Source organism: Fukomys damarensis, unplaced genomic scaffold (assembly GCF_012274545.1).
Source record: "Fukomys damarensis isolate Sample0158 unplaced genomic scaffold, DMR_v1.0_HiC HiC_scaffold_6, whole genome shotgun sequence".
Lineage (NCBI taxonomy): Eukaryota > Metazoa > Chordata > Mammalia > Rodentia > Bathyergidae > Fukomys > Fukomys damarensis.
This window is the reverse complement of record NW_022900918.1, coordinates 13,655,882-13,667,876: the sequence shown is the minus strand read 5'-3', so window position 1 is coordinate 13,667,876 and position 11,995 is coordinate 13,655,882. Positions and strand designations below refer to the sequence as shown.

Here is an 11,995-nt window from a genome sequence, read left to right as displayed (position 1 = left end):
ATATATATATATATATTCTTTTAAGTTTTTGTGTATCAGTTAAAATTTTAAAATATGGATTTTGCTAAAAGCATATACTTTCTCTCCCACACCTGGCTTGAAGTATAGTTAATCAGTAGCTGAAAGATCTATTTTGAACAATTCAGAAATATAGGCTGAAAAAAGGCAAAGATTATTGTGTAATTATTATCAGCTTGTGAATATTTCATATAATACCACATTGGACATAGATTTACTTTTTTGTCTTAAAGGTGCTTTCCACTACAAATCTAGAAGTACACTTGTCTCAACTCCAGAGTGTTTACACCAAAAACGGAGCAGACGGCTCTGCAGTTATTGAATGTGAGCACTGTCTTGGGCAGAGAAGGGAGGAGCTCAGGTTCTCTAGTGTGATCCGGTACAGAAAGACCAGTGAGATCTTTGACAAGTGATTCCACAGAGGACTTCCTTTCACTGTGCGGAGGTGGGTGTCCTATGGTAACCTCCTGGGCTCATAGGGAAGATATTAGGGAAGTGCTGAATTTGGAAATCACCAGAAATTCCCTGTATCTATTGTTTTTGTTGTTTAAGTAGATAAATCAATTAGGCTGCTGATAGAGTAACTAGCTTGCCAGTTTCAATTTTTCAAAACTAATCTCTTTTGAGCTATATGAACACAGACAAATATAAACTTGCCAAAATATTTCTAACTAATTTAAGAGTTAGCTAATTTTAAACTAATTTTTAAATTTGAAGTCTCCCCAGAGTGAACATAAACTTTTAAATTAGGTCTTGAGAAAGGTAGAAAAATTTTACTGAGGTCTAAAACCAGAAGAGACAATTTTTTAACTCCCCAATTCCATCTGGCTTTGTAATCATTTGACAAAAAGAATTTCCTTTTGGAAATTTATATCTGAAACCATTCTTATATTGCATCTTGCCCAATATTTATACATGTTATGGAAAATTTGGTGAAGTTTGAAAGGAACCAAATTTTTTTAATTTGGGAGAATGAAAAGAGGGGTTTTATTTTTATGTCTATATTCTTATTTCCTTCAAATATAATTCCAAAGTTAAAAAGAAAAATGAATAGCATTGAAAAATCAGAAGTGAGGTCTTATAAACTTGGCAATAGATATTCCCTCTATTCCCATTCTAGGGTACATCAGTTGCTACCAATGGAGACAACTTCTTTCTAACATAAGCCGGTGAAAACTTAACTACAGCACACAAGGAAGTCTGAATAGTTAACAGATTCCAAAAAATTGCTGAATCATCATGCTCTGATAGGATTCTTCCAGAGAATTGGCAGAAGCTAACTGATGGTATATTCTTTGGTCAATGCCTTTGAAAACACTTAGCTCCAATAGTTTCTACATGTTTTTTCTCCTCCTATCCATAGATGCAACTTCCTAGGAAAAAATAAATTCAGTTGGTCTGGCCTGGATCATACACCAAACCCATGGGACCAGAACAAAGGGCAGGGGTATTGTTCTCCAAAGAAAGAACTGAAGTTCTTACCAGAAGAAGAGGGAAGGGAGACTGGGTGAGTATCCACTGTACAGTAGCAAAGCAGAGCCATCAGATAAAATTTTATTCCCTGTTGCTCCTTGAACCTTACCACCAATGTCAACATGAATTCAGGTAGACAGATAATGTTACATTAAGAGTCTGCTTCACTGACATAGTCTTTATGTTCTTTTGATGCTGTTGCATGTGTTCCCAGTGGAACATTCTTGAAGGAAAGGCACAGAGTTGACCTAATGCACAAATTAAGGAAAGTTCAATCAATGGTTAGAGTATGCTGACAGCAGTAGTACCTCTCATCTTTTTCAAACACACATCCATCATTGTCAGAAGAATCAAAAGAAGTTACTTTCTTCCATAATTATAAAAGTAATAGTGTACTCTATAATTCATGCAAATTCTTGATAAATTTTAATATGAGTAACTGGAAACTGGTGCAATCAGCATTCTATATATATTTAACTTGACACTGGGAATTACTGTGCATTTAAAATGTATGCAGTTTAATGACATAAACTGCTTCTTCCTGATTATAGTGACATAATGAGAGGGCTTCTATATCAGGCACATATTTAATTAAAAGAATGTGCCAGTAATGCGCACATAGGAAATTACTTGGATAATTAATGATAAACATTGACTTTGTAAACGATTTTATTTTTATATATCCCCATCCCCTCTCCACTCTACCCAGAATTCTGGGGTTCTTATCTTATTTCATGAAAAGTATTGAATAATAACGCATATTATTATTATTATTTTTAGGAAAAAGTCTTCACAATTTGGCTGGTTTATAGGCAGAAGTGGGTTTACTTTGAAGTGAATGAAATCTTAATTTCAGCATCCCTCATTTTTTTTTACTCTTTTCAAACTCTTGTAGCTAATTATAGTTTTGCCCAACCTTTCTTAAAGATAATGCATCAAATTGTATCAGTTTTAGGGCTTACTTATAGAGTTTGTCTATAAGTCTGCCCTACTTATAGAGTTTGTATACGTAACTAACCTAATTTTGACTGTCACTCCCAGCCACACCTAGTGTTCAGCCTGCATCAGTGCAGATTTGGAACAACATTAGATATCGGATGGTTTTTCATCAAGAAATCCAATAAACAGCAAGAATTTTGGTGGATGTGTGTCTTTTTTGTAGCGTTTCTTGCATAAATGGTGGGACATGTGGTGAAAATTGTGTGGGAGTGGGAGTCCTGCTTCAGAAATGTAAAGCATTACAAGAAATGTGGTAGATATTTATGTTCACAGGACTTCTTCCTTGGGCTTACCTCCACCAAGATGTTACTGCTCTATGCGTTATTCCTAATAGCCCAACTCATTATAATGAGATTGTTACTTCATCCTTCATCTCTTCCTCCCAAACATTCTTCTTTTTATTCTTCTTCCTCCTTCAGATACTCTTTCTTCTGAATTTTCACAGTGGTCTTCACAATTGGACTGACTTTAAGCAGAAGTGGATTTACTTGTTATGCAGAGTGGCTGAACTCTCTCAAGACTCCTACCTCCAACTTGCTTTCTCATCTGTCATAGGACCTAAGCAAACACGGGGACATTTAATTTGATTTCTGCTCTAAAAAAGACATTTTAATGAGTTTGTTGTAAAATTCTTAAAATGTTTTAGATCTCACTAATGTGACTATTAAAACTGTTTTCCAAAAATGTGCAGTTCCTCTTGAACCAAGAAGAATTTTGGGAACAGAAATTCACTAACGTTATCTTTTTACATGTGTGTTTGTACACTTCACCTGTAACTTATTACCAACATATGGGATTGTATGATATTCAGCCATGCTGCTATGGTGTCTCTTGACCCCTAGTCTTATTTAGTTGCACACAGTAAAGTCTCAATAAATAAATGTTTAATGTTTATGGAATGAGATTTCCATTTCAATTAAAAGTGCATATTAATATCCATATTTTAAATGTGGCTTGATACAAGAAGCTTCAGAAAGCACATTCACTGACTGACCAATTCCTTAGAGGGTTTACAGAGTCCACATTGGTTGGAAGAACGCGGAAAGGAAATGCAATAAAACCCAAACCAAATTAATGTATTTATTTTCAATTGAAGTGATTTATAACGGCGTATTTTGCACTAATTAATTCCTACTATGTATACACTTGTACTTTCAGAACATTTTATAAGCAGTGCTTTATAGGCTTTCAAATTTTCACAAGAAGATAAATTACATGGAAAACTAACTTTTCAGAGACTTTTACAAAAGTTTCACAAAAGAAAATACTGAGATAGAATATGTAAAATAACAAAGAATCGAATAAGCCTTTTTTTTTTAAACTCTGTGAATCCAGCTGAATATTATCCTGCAGGAAACAACAATTTTCAAAGTAGCAAATGAACAAGTGAATTATTTTTAGGTTTTTGAAAAGGGCTCTACTTTCTAGATCTTTAGGGCACCCAATTGTAATATTTCTCTTTAATTAGTACCAATTCTTTTCTCAAAGAGACAGATTTTCTGATTTCTGATTCTACCAAAGTATTCCCTTGGTATCATTTGTCACTGTTGTCTCATTTTTTGAGTTCACTTGGACTAAATTTTTTATTGATTAGGAAAAGTCCAGTAGTCAGGGACAAACCTTCTGATTCTTGTGCTGTGGGATTCTGTCAGGTATTTCTTAGACTAGGATTTGCCACACAGCCCCTAAACTGAGATGAAGGGGAAGAAAGCCACAAGGATGATACTGTTACGCTGTTGGGTAGAAAAGAGTATCTCATCGGGTCTGTGGAAGGGCTGTATAGTGGACCCACTCAGTATTTTAGTGGAGTTCTTATTATCAACCATTCTCTTAAACTTAAAAGACTAATTAAATCTATACTTAGAGCTCAATATCTTTATTTCTAAAAGACAAAATTAACACTGAATTTTTCATAATAAATTATAACGTGGTTTTGTTTTGGCTTAGCTTACTGAGTCATGAGATTTAATAGAACAAATCTGAGCTTAAAAGAGAATGAAACAATGTTTTATTTATATAGGTTCCCATGACATTATTTATTGTAATTTCATTTCCTATTCTGCCTGCAGAAATTTAGTTATTGTACTTTTTCTTAACACTAAACAAGAGCTGCAAATCTGAACCTAAAATATTTTTAGAGACAGATTGACAGGAACTGGATTTAGTGTTAAGAGACATTGTTAGTTTGGGACAAGATGTTCTGTTAATGAAGTACACTTGGCCCAGAATTCTGTAAAAATTAATTTTGTAAATTTGAAAGTAAATAAAGTGAACATAATAAAATTTTCCTTTTAGCTTTTTTTCCTTGTTATTACAGTTAAAAAAAAAACACAACAAAATGACAGCCACCTCAGTTTATTGCTTAACCTGTTGATGTACTTTATAGTGGTATCATTGATTTCCAATCTTCAGGCAACCTTTTCTTGCTGCTGCAAGTCCAAGCCTATTCATTTATTATTGTGTGTACTCAGGGGAGGGAGATGAGCCCATTGATCCAGCGGTGCTCCAGCTGGTAAATATTTGATGTTAATCCCCATCAGTAAAATTATTTAAGATTTGTATAGTGACAAACATTTGCATGCACATGTTGTGGTCTGCAGTATACAGTACACTTATTTCATCTTTGCAGAGTGGATTACTTTTGTGTAGTGGATTTTCAGTGTTGTCCAGATAGCTGTTATACAGCTAGATTTGAAATTCAGTTAATCTTGATGTCTTTTGGTATAAGGACTTGATCTCAACTCTTTCTCAACAATTAAACATCACTAGAAATAAAACTCCTGAAATATATTTGTGAATTGTAATCTGTATGATTACCATAACATTATGTATTTTCTCATGTTATTTCTTACCAGAGATCTTCTGCTCCACCAAGAGTAAGACTCTGCTTTTAAGTTTTTTACTACACCAATCAATGTTTTGCTTCACACCGTCATGGTTTTTCACATTTAAGTGTTTAAATCTTGGCTTTTATTTTGAGATTACTGGTGTTCTGGTTTCCTGTCTTTGAAGCCATTGCCATATTTCTAGCAATCGCATGCGTCCTGGGCCCTGGGACAGGAGCTCATGAATACATAGAAGTATTTGAGATAGGTCTTCTGGAACACATATCCTGCTGGGCTGGTTCTAGTCACCCAGAATTTTGACTTCAAGATCACTTGGGTTTTGGTTTGGGGGCTCACTCCTGCCTCATACCCTTGAATTTGACACATGGCTTCTATCTCTGAAAGCTTTGAATTTCACTTTTTTTTCCCAGGGAAATTTGCTCTGGCTATCTTTCTGGCTATTGCTATTGTTTTCATTCAAATCTAGGCATTCTGGTTCTCAATCCAGCCATTACTTGATCATCACGCCAGCTGAATGAGACCAGCAGTCCTCTAAGGTGGAAAATAATTGATTTTGTTTTTCATAGATTGCTACAAAACAGGTATAAGGCACCTATGTTTTGACTGGGAGGGGCAAACATTCAGTGTTATTGTAGCAATGTTCATGCTTTCATTTTAAAATTGTGAATTAGTATTAACTAGAGCCTTTTCATTAAAAATTATACATTCCACTGGTTTCTCTGCAAAATTAGTTCTATTATCTTATCTTATTGGGGAAGCTCTAGAAAGTCTGAGAGCAATAGGGTCTCTGAACAAATTTTAGCTTATTTGTGAAATAGAAAATTAGAAAACAGTATAATATTTTACCCATTACATGTTTAATTCATCAAACACATTTTAAAGAAAAGTACCTTTTTGTATAATTCTGATAATAGTTATACTAACATACTGTATAATGGAAGATGACATTTGTTTTAAAAAAATTATAGACCTCCACAGAAGAGGAGGTACTCATCAGAAAGACCTAGCTGGCCCCTCACCTCAGACTTCCAGTTTCCAGAACTGTGAGAATGCAATTTTTGTAGTTTATAACCCCCCCCCCCAACACCAGCCCATGGTATTGTATTGTAGCAGACCCCACTGACTAAAACACTTCCATCTTTCAGCTTTCTCTTAAGTTGGTATACTTTCTGCAGAAACTCCTGGGAATATGTCTTAGAAGGAAATTATTTCTTTGATCTGGGTTGAGTCACAGTCTGATACTGAGCCAATCAATGACAAGGGAAGTAGGTTCCCCTTTAGACCTACCAGGTGTAGTTTTGGTTTTGAAAAATGGGTTCAGCTTTTGCTGAAAGGAGTAATAAGTCTAAGATCATGTGAACAACTTCAAAAGCATAAGAACTTCTTCAGAATCTGGAGCTAAGAGTAATGAAAAATTGTTTTTATTGTAACTTTGGGACATATATCATAATGACATCACTGAGGAAAAAGTAAAAAGGAATGGATCTTCCTTGCTAATCCACTAGGATGATATTTAGAGTCCTGCTTTTGTAGAATAAAAAAGTTCAATATGAAATTTTTGGCAATTGTCGCATTTTTTTATTATTTTATTTAAAGTGATAAACTATTTTTTTCACTTAAAACAGGGTAGTCAAAATATTGATTCAGTGTGGTCAAGCTTTATATTAAATAATTTTAATAATTTGAGAATTTTACCTTTTTGATTTGAGCTTTAATGAACCCACATAGGAAGTCAGGGCAAATATAAATGCTTTTATTTCACACATGTAATCAGGAATAGGAAGACAAAATGATACTATTTCATGTCATTCTTTTGACACTTAACCCAGGGTATCATGTGTCTCTTTTGTGTGTGTGTGTGTGTGTGTGTGTGTTCTGTTCCCTCAACCAGAGGATACACTTTTTAAGGTCTTTTATGTGTTCTAGAGCCTAATATTTTAGGACTCAGGAAATGTTGATTATAAATGATTTGCTGAATTGTCATGATGAAAAAATCTTAAGTTTGAATCTTTTCTTGACAGTGATAGACTTCTGGACAAAGTGATTAATCTTTTGACTGAACCCAACTTGAGAGGTTATTTATATGCAAACAAACCCATTCTTTTATGAATACAGGCAGTGTGGTTCTTAATTTCCTTGTAATTTTTTCTGGCTATTTCATAGAGTTTCTCACAAATTAGACTATCTTTTAAATACACAAAGCCATTAAGATAGCAGAAAACCTGCAGATTGTAAAATATGTTAAAGTAGATGAAAGTAAAGTCAAATTCAACAAAAACAAACACACAAAAAAAATAGAAACCATGCCACAGATAGAAACAGAATTACACATCAACTTCCAATTAGGGCTTTTCTAGAATAGAAGAGCACAATCAATATTTGCAGTTTAGGGTAAGATAACAGTATCAACACCCACAAAATCTACCTTAATACATAGTTTGGGATATGAGAAAACAAAATGAATTAAGTAGAAAAATGCTGAGTTTTTGATACAGCTTCTTTTACAGGGTGAATGCCCCCTACCAAAGGTCCATACATAAAGACAGTTTTATTTTGTGGGTTATTTCTGTAGTGCTAGAGATAAAAGCCAGGGCTTAGCACAGGTTAGGCAAGTTTTCTACCACTGAGCTATATTTCCAGTTCCCCAAAGTCCACATATAAGGCTTAGTTACCTGGTGGTACTATGCTATGGAGCTTTAAGAACTAGGATCTTGTGAAGGTCGTTAGGTAATGGGAATTGTACCCTAAAAGGGGATCCTGAGACCCCAGTCTTAACTTCTAGCTCTGTTTCCTGACTCACATTATTGCCAGTTACCATCTTCACCAAAGGCCCACAGCCAGGAGGCTGCCTGATGTTGTACTTGAACCTCCCAAACTGTAAGCTAAATAAAGCTTTTCTTTGTAAGAAGACTGTCTCAGTTATTTCATTGCAATAACGTGAAGCTGACTAATAAAGCCTTCAGTTTTGATTGGTTCTCCATCGATTGAAATACCTAAATGGTCCATTTTCCTTCTTTGGCATTAGTTGAATTTCTTCATGAATAGCCCAGGATAATGAGCTAGAATATAAACCCAGTGGTTAAAGAGGTGGCATTGTACCAACATTTATCTGAGCTATTTGAAAAGCTGGGTAGTTTTTTTCTCTTTTCAACTTATTGAATTTCCTTTCATTCCAAAATTGTTTTTTGTCAGTACTTTAATGATAATCAAAGTTAACAGGATATTATAAACAATTATTTCAAGATATTTTATAGGCAGTAAATAAATTTATTTTGTGGTGTACGGCCTATGCAAATCTATAGAAGGAAAAATACTGACATAACATGTATTTTATAAAATGTATTTAGCTTCAAACAGATATGACACTTCTAAGTCATGTGAATAAACAAAAAACAAGGAAATGCTTTTCTAAATATCTATTAAAATAAGTCATTATTTACAGGTACTATATCATGCATTTTGATGAATACTATTTGTGCACAAAAAACAAACTTTAATTCTTTTATATTTGGTGAGTGAAAAAGTTCATTGCTTATGATGTATTTTTGACTATGATTTTAAAAAGAAACATTTTAAAATCCAATGAATGAACTATTTCCATTATGGTAAATGTTACATTATTCATCAGATGTGCACTGAGTTCATGGATTGTCTACTTACTTTATTTCTATTCTGCTCTTTTTTTTTTTTTTTTTTTTTTTTTTTTTTTTTTTTTTTTTTTTTTTTTTTTTTTACGAGGGATTGAATCCAGACTTTGTGCTTGTGAGGCAGGCAATGGTGCCACTGAGCTAAATCCCTGGCCCTATTTCAATTCTTTATAAAACCTGCCTGCATTTAGTTGCTTTACCAAAAAAAAGAAAAAGAAAATGAAATGAATGGCTAAATAAAATTATATTGTTTGAAATGCATTTTAGATACTTTTCCTGCCATTGGCTCTTCATATTTTAAGGCCATTTCCAACCCTGAGTCACTAAATTTTAGTGATAATGAATTGCTTGTTAGCCTTGTAGTTGTTTTATTGTGTAAAATATAACAGACCTATTTTTAAGTGACAGTGACTGTATCCCAATTAACTGTTACCTACAAATGTCTCTGACAAGTTAATTTTCCTTTTTTGGTATCGGGGATTGAACTAGGGTCCTTGTGCTTGTGAGGCAGTTACTTTTGGTCAGCACATTATCTTAAAATGTTTCTTCTCTTTAGGAAAAACCAAGTTTGAAATCATAGGTTAGGTAAAGATAAAAAGGTATTTGAAAGTCCTGGTATAACTGCTGATTCATTCTCGGAAACGTAATAACTATAGGTCCAGTGATACTTTACATTATTAATTTAATTGCTGAATTATTAAAATGTTCCTTAGGAAAATGAATAAATTCATGCAATCTGACAAGTTCTATTGATTCTACATGTTAAGTATAGCATAAACACCAGGTGTTTGCTCAGTTATACATATCCTCGTAGATTGCCCCAGACTAACAGCAGAGGGATATTGTTGGAAGACGTAGTAGGTTCTTCTAAGACAGGTTGTGAAAGAAGGCTATTTCTTTGTAACAGTGTGAATATGTCCAGGATGTCATTCTTCAAGACCAAAGACTCGATGACCCATTCCCAGTCAAAACAAAACAAAAGAAAACTAATTTACCTCATTACTATTCTCAATTTCAGCAATTTCACCATATTCAGACTTCTATTTTTGTACTGGGGATTGAACTCTGGACTTTTGCTCTATTGCTTATTTTTACATGTAATTTAGATACATAATAAAGCTGCTCTTGCTCCTGATATCTAAATATTGTTTTCTAAGATTGCCCACCAAACCTGTGGTTTTGAGGCCAAAACTTGATCCATATTTTCTGTTAATTTTGAGGATGTTTGACTCAGAGTCCTCCATATTTTGCATCTTCTTTTTTAAAGTCTCATATTGATCGTAGAGTTCAAAATTATTTTCTTGTTATTTTCAAAGTAGTTTTCAAATCCCTTCTTCAAATTCACATCCCTCAAACTCTAAAAGTACTCTGGAAAGCAAAGACAGTTTTCTATTCTTAGAAGTTGGAAGCCATAGCTGGTAAAAATGAGGAAGAAAATATGCAGGAATAGAGAAGATAGGAGAGTATGAGGGCTCATAGGGTTACAAATATTGGTAAACATTTCTTTCTATATTTTAAAATAAAATTTTGTTTAGATGACAACAGCTGGTCAAGTTTTTATAATTTAATTCAGAGAGGATTTCCAATCACTTTACAAGACAATTTATGAAAACATGTCGTACTTGACTATATCATGTAGTTCTTTTCAAAACATTACCTGCAAAAAAACCTCTTCCTCTCTCCTCCCCAAATTACCTCAAAAACAGGATTCTCCATGGCATAACAACTCACGTGGAAGCATTTGAATGTAGCCTGCTGGTTTATGAGCAGTCATCTCTGGGTGTAACCTCCACAACTTCTCCACCTACATTAAGAGATGACCTAGAAAAATGGGACAAATAAAAAATTCAAGCACAGTGTAGTCTAGGTGTTGATAACAAATCCTGCTATTTCAAATAGTTTCTGTCAGAAATAAAGATGCTGATTTAGCTGAAAAGTAGTATATTGAGATAAGGTAGAAAGATAGGTATCCAAAATAAAGATATCTCCACTGCAATTTCTCTTTTTTTGCCTGTATGTATAATGAAAACCTCATTATGCCCATGGATCCACCTGGTACTGTTCCATTGAGTGATAAATTTAGTGCAGATAATGCATCCAGCTGGGAATACTTAACAACTCACAGATGAATGTGGTTTTTGGAAGTTGTTAATAAAAATAGATTTTAATACCCAAATAAAGAATTTCAAAGGATTTCAATTTTATTGGCTGCTAGTCTAAATTAGAATGAACTGTAGTTGAATATTTCTTATCACTTGAGAAATGCTATTCAATGTCTTTTGATTGTTTTTCTGGCCACAGCTGAGTGTAGCAATTCTTTATTTTTTTTTTTCTGAACCTATTTGACAGTTTGCAAAACTTTGCTTACAATAGAGACTTGACAATGATATGTTTGAGTTTAGTCAGTAGGGTTCTTAAGTAATTATATATTTAAATCTACAGAATGAGGCTCTGGTGTTTGTTTAGTTGTGTGCTTTAGCCATGTGACAAATCCATAAATGCATCTCCCTTTCTATTAGGCTTTAATTACTTGCATACTACAATCTTTTTTTCCCTTGAAAGTTATCTGTTTTCATTGTATTCTAAGATGTTTCATCTTTCTTTAATATTTTTTCATTTAATCCAAGGATTAACTTTACTATCCCTTTTCTCCTTTTTTTCATTCAAGACCTGCAGCATTTTCATGATGCTGTAAATCTTAGAGCATTGAATAGAATATAAATGGAATGGGAATGAATAATCCATCACTCATATCTGAGGTGGCCAGATATCAAAAGTTTATACTTTCTTTCAAAGTTGTTACATATATATATTATTTTCACTGAAGCATTTAAAATACTTTATTAAGTTTTAATGTTTTCTAAGGATTTTCTATTTCCATATAAACTGTTTTGTTGAGAAAACAGAATATTTTTTTCCTATGGGTCTGCTATTGGACTATTCCAGAGAAATATATTTTTTCTCAGGAAAAGCTATGCAGGCATGCTTGATTCAGAGTTAAGACCAGCAGTG

The 11,995-nt window shown here is 33.6% G+C and overlaps 1 long non-coding RNA gene across 1 annotated transcript; it reads left to right on the top strand.

The window, feature by feature from the left end:
- The first annotated feature begins 257 nt into the window (after positions 1–257).
- Positions 258–3,593, top strand: LOC104861034. Its single transcript, XR_779889.2, has 4 exons — positions 258–463; positions 1,139–1,304; positions 1,382–1,525; positions 2,910–3,593. It is a non-coding gene; the product is annotated as an uncharacterized LOC104861034 (long non-coding RNA).
- Positions 3,594–11,995: the final 8,402 nt, after the last annotated feature.